Genomic DNA, 6,000 nt, shown 5'->3' on the forward strand with positions numbered 1-6,000 from the left:
ACCCTTTTAATATCGTGATATTGATTTCAACCATATCGCCCAGCCCTTGACGGCAGAGGCTTGATATAGAAAAGTTTGCTTTAGCCAAAAGCAAAATAAAATTGACATCAACAACAACAAAAAAGACAGCAGTTTACAGTTTTCCTTTTCCTTTCACACTCCCACCTAAACACACTCTGTAACGCACACTCCTGCACTCCACACCAAACACTCATCGGTGTGGCTCCTGCGTTCAATAACCCCCTTCCACGTCCTCCCAGTCATTGTGTCGGCACGGATGTACGCTCACACCGCCGGTTTAAAATATGTCATTAGAGCTCTGTGTGCCATGCACTCAGCCTTTCATTTATACACTCACAGTGCCAGAGTATGTGATGCAAACGTCCACACTGTCAGCGAGTCTCACTTCCATTTACACGTATGCCAAGAGGATGGAAAGAGCTGTCGAATGCATTCTCCAGGTCTGTGTGGGTGTGTGTAGTGATTCGAGTTGGATTTTTTTCTCTCCTTCTCCCTCCTCCATGATGTTTTTGACAGGACCCCTCTCCCACCCCGGGTCTCTGGCGGTGGCAGTGGGTGTTAAGTGTAAATCGGAGGCAGCAGTTCTCTTCTCAGAGGGTTTCTTACGGCCAGATACGGTAGTCTCGACAAAGTAGCTGACAGGTAAATGTTGTGCTTACATGGTTCAGAGAATTTGTGAGAAATTGTGCGGTGCGTAGCAGGCATTCAGGGTGACTGATGGGGCAACAATATCTCACACACACACACACACACACAGGCAGAGAGAGAGAGAGAGACACAGAGAGGAGAGAGGCAGGCATGCAGGAAGGCATTCATTGGTTCGAGAGAGAGAGCCACACACACGTTGGTAAGATAAAGCAAAGCAGAGGTTGAAGGACAAGTCAGATGCAGCTCCAGTTTCTGTGTAAATGATGTGACAGGAGTGGATTGTGGTGCGTGCGCGCACACACACACACACACACACACACACACACACACACAAAGACCCTCACACACACAGAGAGGAAAATGCAAGGTGTTGCAAAGTTATAGTATGCAAATGCAAAAACAATTTAGCACTCACACACACACACACACACACACACACACACACACACACACACACACATGCATGGCCAGACTGCAAGGCTGCATGACAGCATCAACACAGGTATTCAGAATGATCAAATCAGACACCTTTGTATGAATAACACTGTAAAAACTGTATGGAAAGGCACGGCTGACGTCTCAGGACCCATGGGTGACCTCTGATATTTATTTGCACGTGCGCCCTCTTTGCACAGCATTCATTTTTGCGCTCCAATATTGACGCCAAAGAAGGAGCACCCTCCTGCTGCCGACCTTGCTGTTGATGAGGAAACGGCCAGACCAGCCTCCGATCTGGTTCACCTAAATTCAGATTCCCAGCTCTCCTTCCTCACCCTCTGCTGATCGATCATGCGTCACGACCATGACCATCCGGACCCGCAATACACGCGTGTGCGTATCAAACCCCGGCGGGTGCGCTGCGCGTAAAACACGCGCCTGGCACGAAAACGCACAGCTCTTCTATCCCCTGTTTTTTTTTTTTTTTATTCCCACTGCGTGTACACAAACACACACACACACACACACACACGCGCGCGCGCAAACTCACCCAGGGTGTGAACGCAGGTCCTCCCCGTGCGTCTCTTGATGTGTGTCCGTGTATCCAGTAAAAAAAGAGGTGGGAGAGCCCGAGCGGCAAAGGCGCGAACGAACTAGTAGACGGCAGCCAAACGCCACCGACTTCCCTCCTTCTTCTTCTTCTTCTTCTTCTTCTCCTCCTCTTCCTCCTCTTTACACTCCTTCTCTGTCTGCTTCCCTCACTCTTCCCCTCTTCCCCGGGGCAGGCTGAGCAGTAATAATCCAGACATTGTCCTCTTCATCAGCACATTAAGAGAAAAAAAAACACCGATGAGATGGAAAGACTCCGCTTGGCGTCACAAGACACAAGTTTGGAGTTCTGAGGAATGCTCCTCTCTGATTGGAGACGGTGTCCGGTGTAATCCGCGTTCACAAGCAGTCTAAGTGAACAGTCCACGAATTTAAAAACCTCCTATTTCAGATCTTGCCTCAGACCTGGAGTTGAAATGCGGTTGCGGACGCTGCAGAGGGCTGAGAAAGTTTGCTTTCAGAATGAGTGAGACACAGATGAGACCGGAAAGGAGAAATAATCCTACAGATATCTTCCTCTCTCACTTCCCTCTCCGGACCAGAAAAAAAGTCTCCTTTCACGGGGATTGTAGCGCACCTGCGGCCGGAGCGGAGACGCGCAGGTATCCACAAACCGAGCACCCTCCTCCCCTGTGCGTGTGTGTGTGTGTGTGTGTGTGTGTGTGTTTTATTCCGCGTTTTTATTCCCGGTCTGCTGAGTCTCTCTGCGCCACGGTCATCACTCAGTGTCAAGCCTGGTGCTGTTTCTCCAAGTAGCTCAGGAAAGCGTCTCTTTTCACCAGCGCTCCCCTCTCCTCTCTCTCTCTCTCTCTCTCTCTCTCTCTCCTCAACAAGCTCTGTCCATCCTCCTGTCTTGAAGCCACACCCCTCTCGGCAGCGATTGGCGGAAACCCGCAGAGGAGGAGGAGGAGAGGGAAGGAGGTGAGCGCTGCCATGATGCGCACCGAGGAGAGGGAGAGGGAGAGGGAGAGGGAGGTAGGAAGAGAAGATGGAGAGAGAGTAGGCAGAGGAAGACAAACCTGGATGTGAGCGAGAGAAGAGAGGATGGAGAGGAAGATGAGAGTGGTGGGATGAAAGAGGAGTGAAAGTGGAGGGAGAGAGTGCCAGGGAGGGAGGATAAAGGAGGCTGAGAAACAGAGAGGGTGTGTATGAGTGTGTGTGTGTAAGGGGGGGAGAGTTCATGCACTGAGCTCTATGTGTTTAAGCCCAAAGGGACAGGCTGGCTAATGAAAGTGAAAATGCTTCCCTCCCTTTTTTTTCTTTTCCCCTCTCATTCAATCGCAGTGCTTTAGCCAAATTTGTCCACCGCTTTGACTCCCGGCAAAACTGAATTCATCCTGACAGTGTCCCCCATTACTGAGCAGAGTCATACACCTCTGTCTGTCTGTCTCCTTCTCTTTATACGAATCTGGTGTCTGTCAGCTAAGCAGCTTCCTTGGTGAGTCTGTGATGAATAAGTAAGTGGTTGAAGGGAGGCTGGAGAGTGGAGTGCATGTTGAATATACTGCCCAGGGGCGTCGAGAGGGAAATCAGTAACAGCCTGAGCCGCCTCTGTGATGGGAGCAAATGAGGTGGGCCGGATATTGCGATTGTTGTGGCCCAACTGCACGCATGTTAGCGGGAGAAGGAAGACAAAAAAAATCTCTTGACAGCTCCTGGGAGAGGCTTTGATTGATGGCAATGCTCCAGGGAGTGTCCCAATATGAACTTGGTTAACTCGGAGCCACACCAAGCATTCATCACTCGCTGCCATACAGGAGTGATATGCTCATCGCAGGCTAGGCAGCATTTTATTTAGAAGGGCACCTGGGGAACATCTTCACAGCTATTTTAAGGCTCACATCATCAAATCTCCAACTCTCCCGCAAACCAAAGCATCAACGACCAGACTGCAGCTACTTCAAGTCGATCGTCGAGGGGGGGGTCTGAGGATAGAGGGGTGTTGTATGTGGCACACATTGCCATATGAGGCAAATTTCTCATTTTGAATTATTTAAGTAAAAAATGGTTTGAAAATGTAAAAGTGTAAAATCTATACACTCAAAGCACATTTATATTAATATTTTCATCCATATGTCACGCTACTCGTTCCCCATGACCTGCACAGGATAAGAGGTATAGATAATTAAAGGTTATACACCGATCCACCATAACATTCTGACCAATCGGGCCAGCCTTCACTCCCCACGACCCTTGACCCTGTCTCCGGTTCACCGCTTTTCCTTCCTTTGTCCACTTTTGATAGGTACTGACCTCTGCAGACCGGGAACACCCCACAAGAGCTGCAGGTTTGGAGATGCCATCACAATGTGGCCCTTGTCAAAGTCACTCAAACCCTCACGCTGCCTATTTTTCCTGCTTCTAACACATCAACTTTGAATACAAAATGTGCACTTGCTGCCTGATATATCCCACCTATTCACTTCAGTCAGTGCTCATAATGTTATAACAGATCAGTGTAATATCCCTATCGTTCACCACCAGACTCCATAGAAAAAAAGGGTAATTTTACTGTACATGTCATTGTACTATTGTAACTTCATTCAAAATGGACAGAAACAGAATAAAACTCACCAAAACAGTCTTTGTTAATGATTCCACAATCTTTCCAAAAATCACCAATGCTAGTTTGGTCAAAATTACAGCAGTTACACCCTGTTTACATAGGATGCCTGAGCAGCATGTGGCGTCTCCAATGCGTGACGACTGCGTCTCCCATGCTTGTGGCTGCTGCAGAACTGCTGCTGTCAGTGTAGGAGAATTCCATTATGACCTCTCCTGTTTAGAGTACCATTGGAAGGGTGAGAGTCCGGTCACCAAGACTTGAGCCAGGTCATCATGACCTGGAACAGAGCCAGGAACAACGACAGGATATGTAGGAAAATTAGGAGTGAAAAAGCCAGAACATCACAACTTGGAATAGACCCGGGAACATCAGCCAGATGTTGGGAAATAGTGAGCGTCACCACACACACACAATCATACACATAGTCTTGATGCCAAAAAGCATTTTCTTAAATGGCCAAAGTACAAATGAGATATGATCCTCGGACAACTGATTCTGTTTTGATTCACCTCTTTAGAGGAAAAAAGGAGGGACAAGTTGGGTCCCTGTTGTATGTAGAAAAGTTAAAGCTGTTCAAAAACACAGAACGGAGCCGGAGTTGCTCGAGCTGTGAGCTGGATTTTGTGAAGCGCTGTATTTATGTGAAAAGCCGGTGCCAGGAGCCCCCTGGTTGTGTGTGCGTGAGATATCCGCAGGCTGAGGAACTACTATACGGAAGAGCAGCCGTGTGCTATGCAGTAAATCGGATGCCATGGTGAAGTTGTTTGGGCGGCAATACCCTTAACTAGGAAAACCTCCGCTGTTAATGGGAAACCCCAACCCAACTGTACTCACTTAAAATTAAATATATATATGGAAGGGAGTTGCGTCTCATCCACTAGTCAAGAAGTGAACTGAACTCATCAGAAGTGTTTAGTGTCAGTGCACAGAACTAAGACATACGAGTTCAATTTTCACCCGAATCAGTCAGATCCTCAGCCCTAGTGTGGGGCGACCTTTACAGAGACATAAGTTAGAGCAATTATAATAACTGTGTATAACTCATAGCTAAAAGTGAATTATAGACCTTGCTAAATTCCAACTTACAAAAGTTCACATAGGAGAAAAATTTTAGGTCACAACTGGAGGTACAGGCCTGATCAGCCAGTATCTCCAATCCTTAGTAAATTATCTGTTCTAGGAAAAGATAATATAAAGTCCCATAAAATCTCCTGAACAAACTAAAGGGTTAAGAAAAAACCCTGATAACAAGGAAAAGAAAATAAAGAAAAGAAAATGTTTATATAAAATCATCCCCTGACTCAGACTGATGGTGGGTGTGTGAAAACCTATGTGTGTGAGTGTGAGAGAGTGAAGCGCTGGATGAAAGCTATTAAAAGTGCGTAGTACACAAAGCTTGATGGGTCCCGTTGATTCCTAAACAAAATAAAGTGAAAATATCTGTGTTGAAATATTACTGCAATTCAAATACCAAATGTATGTAAAACGTATGTAAATGTGTGTATAAATTGCAAATTGGAAGTAAGCGTGTGGGTACGAAAGAAGTGTTGAATGTTTCGAAAGAGACTAGTGGAAGTGAATAAATAGGGTGTGGCAGATTTTTCTGTGGCATAGATAGGGAGAACTGGTGTGGCGCAGTTTGGAAAATAGAGAATCAGAGTTGGAAGAGTTAAAAGTAAAGTAAAAGGTTAAGAGACAAGGCGTGAACGACCAACGGG

At 46.8% G+C, this 6,000-nt stretch overlaps 1 protein-coding gene across 2 annotated transcripts in view; it reads right to left on the reverse strand.

Moving 5' to 3' along the window:
• brinp2 (bone morphogenetic protein/retinoic acid inducible neural-specific 2) overlaps window positions 1–2,524 on the reverse strand; it is a 221,019-nt gene extending 218,495 nt beyond the window's left edge. The window contains exon 1 of one of the 2 annotated variants that reach the window (XM_051402639.1): window positions 1,658–2,524. The gene's annotated coding sequence lies outside the window, so the exon portion shown is untranslated. The remainder of the gene's footprint in view (window positions 1–1,657) is intronic. The other variant, XM_051402617.1, reaches the window with a different exon arrangement.
• Between the last annotated feature and the right edge of the window lie 3,476 nt (window positions 2,525–6,000).

Source organism: Dicentrarchus labrax, unplaced genomic scaffold (genome assembly GCF_905237075.1).
Source record: "Dicentrarchus labrax unplaced genomic scaffold, dlabrax2021, whole genome shotgun sequence".
NCBI lineage: Eukaryota > Metazoa > Chordata > Actinopteri > Moronidae > Dicentrarchus > Dicentrarchus labrax.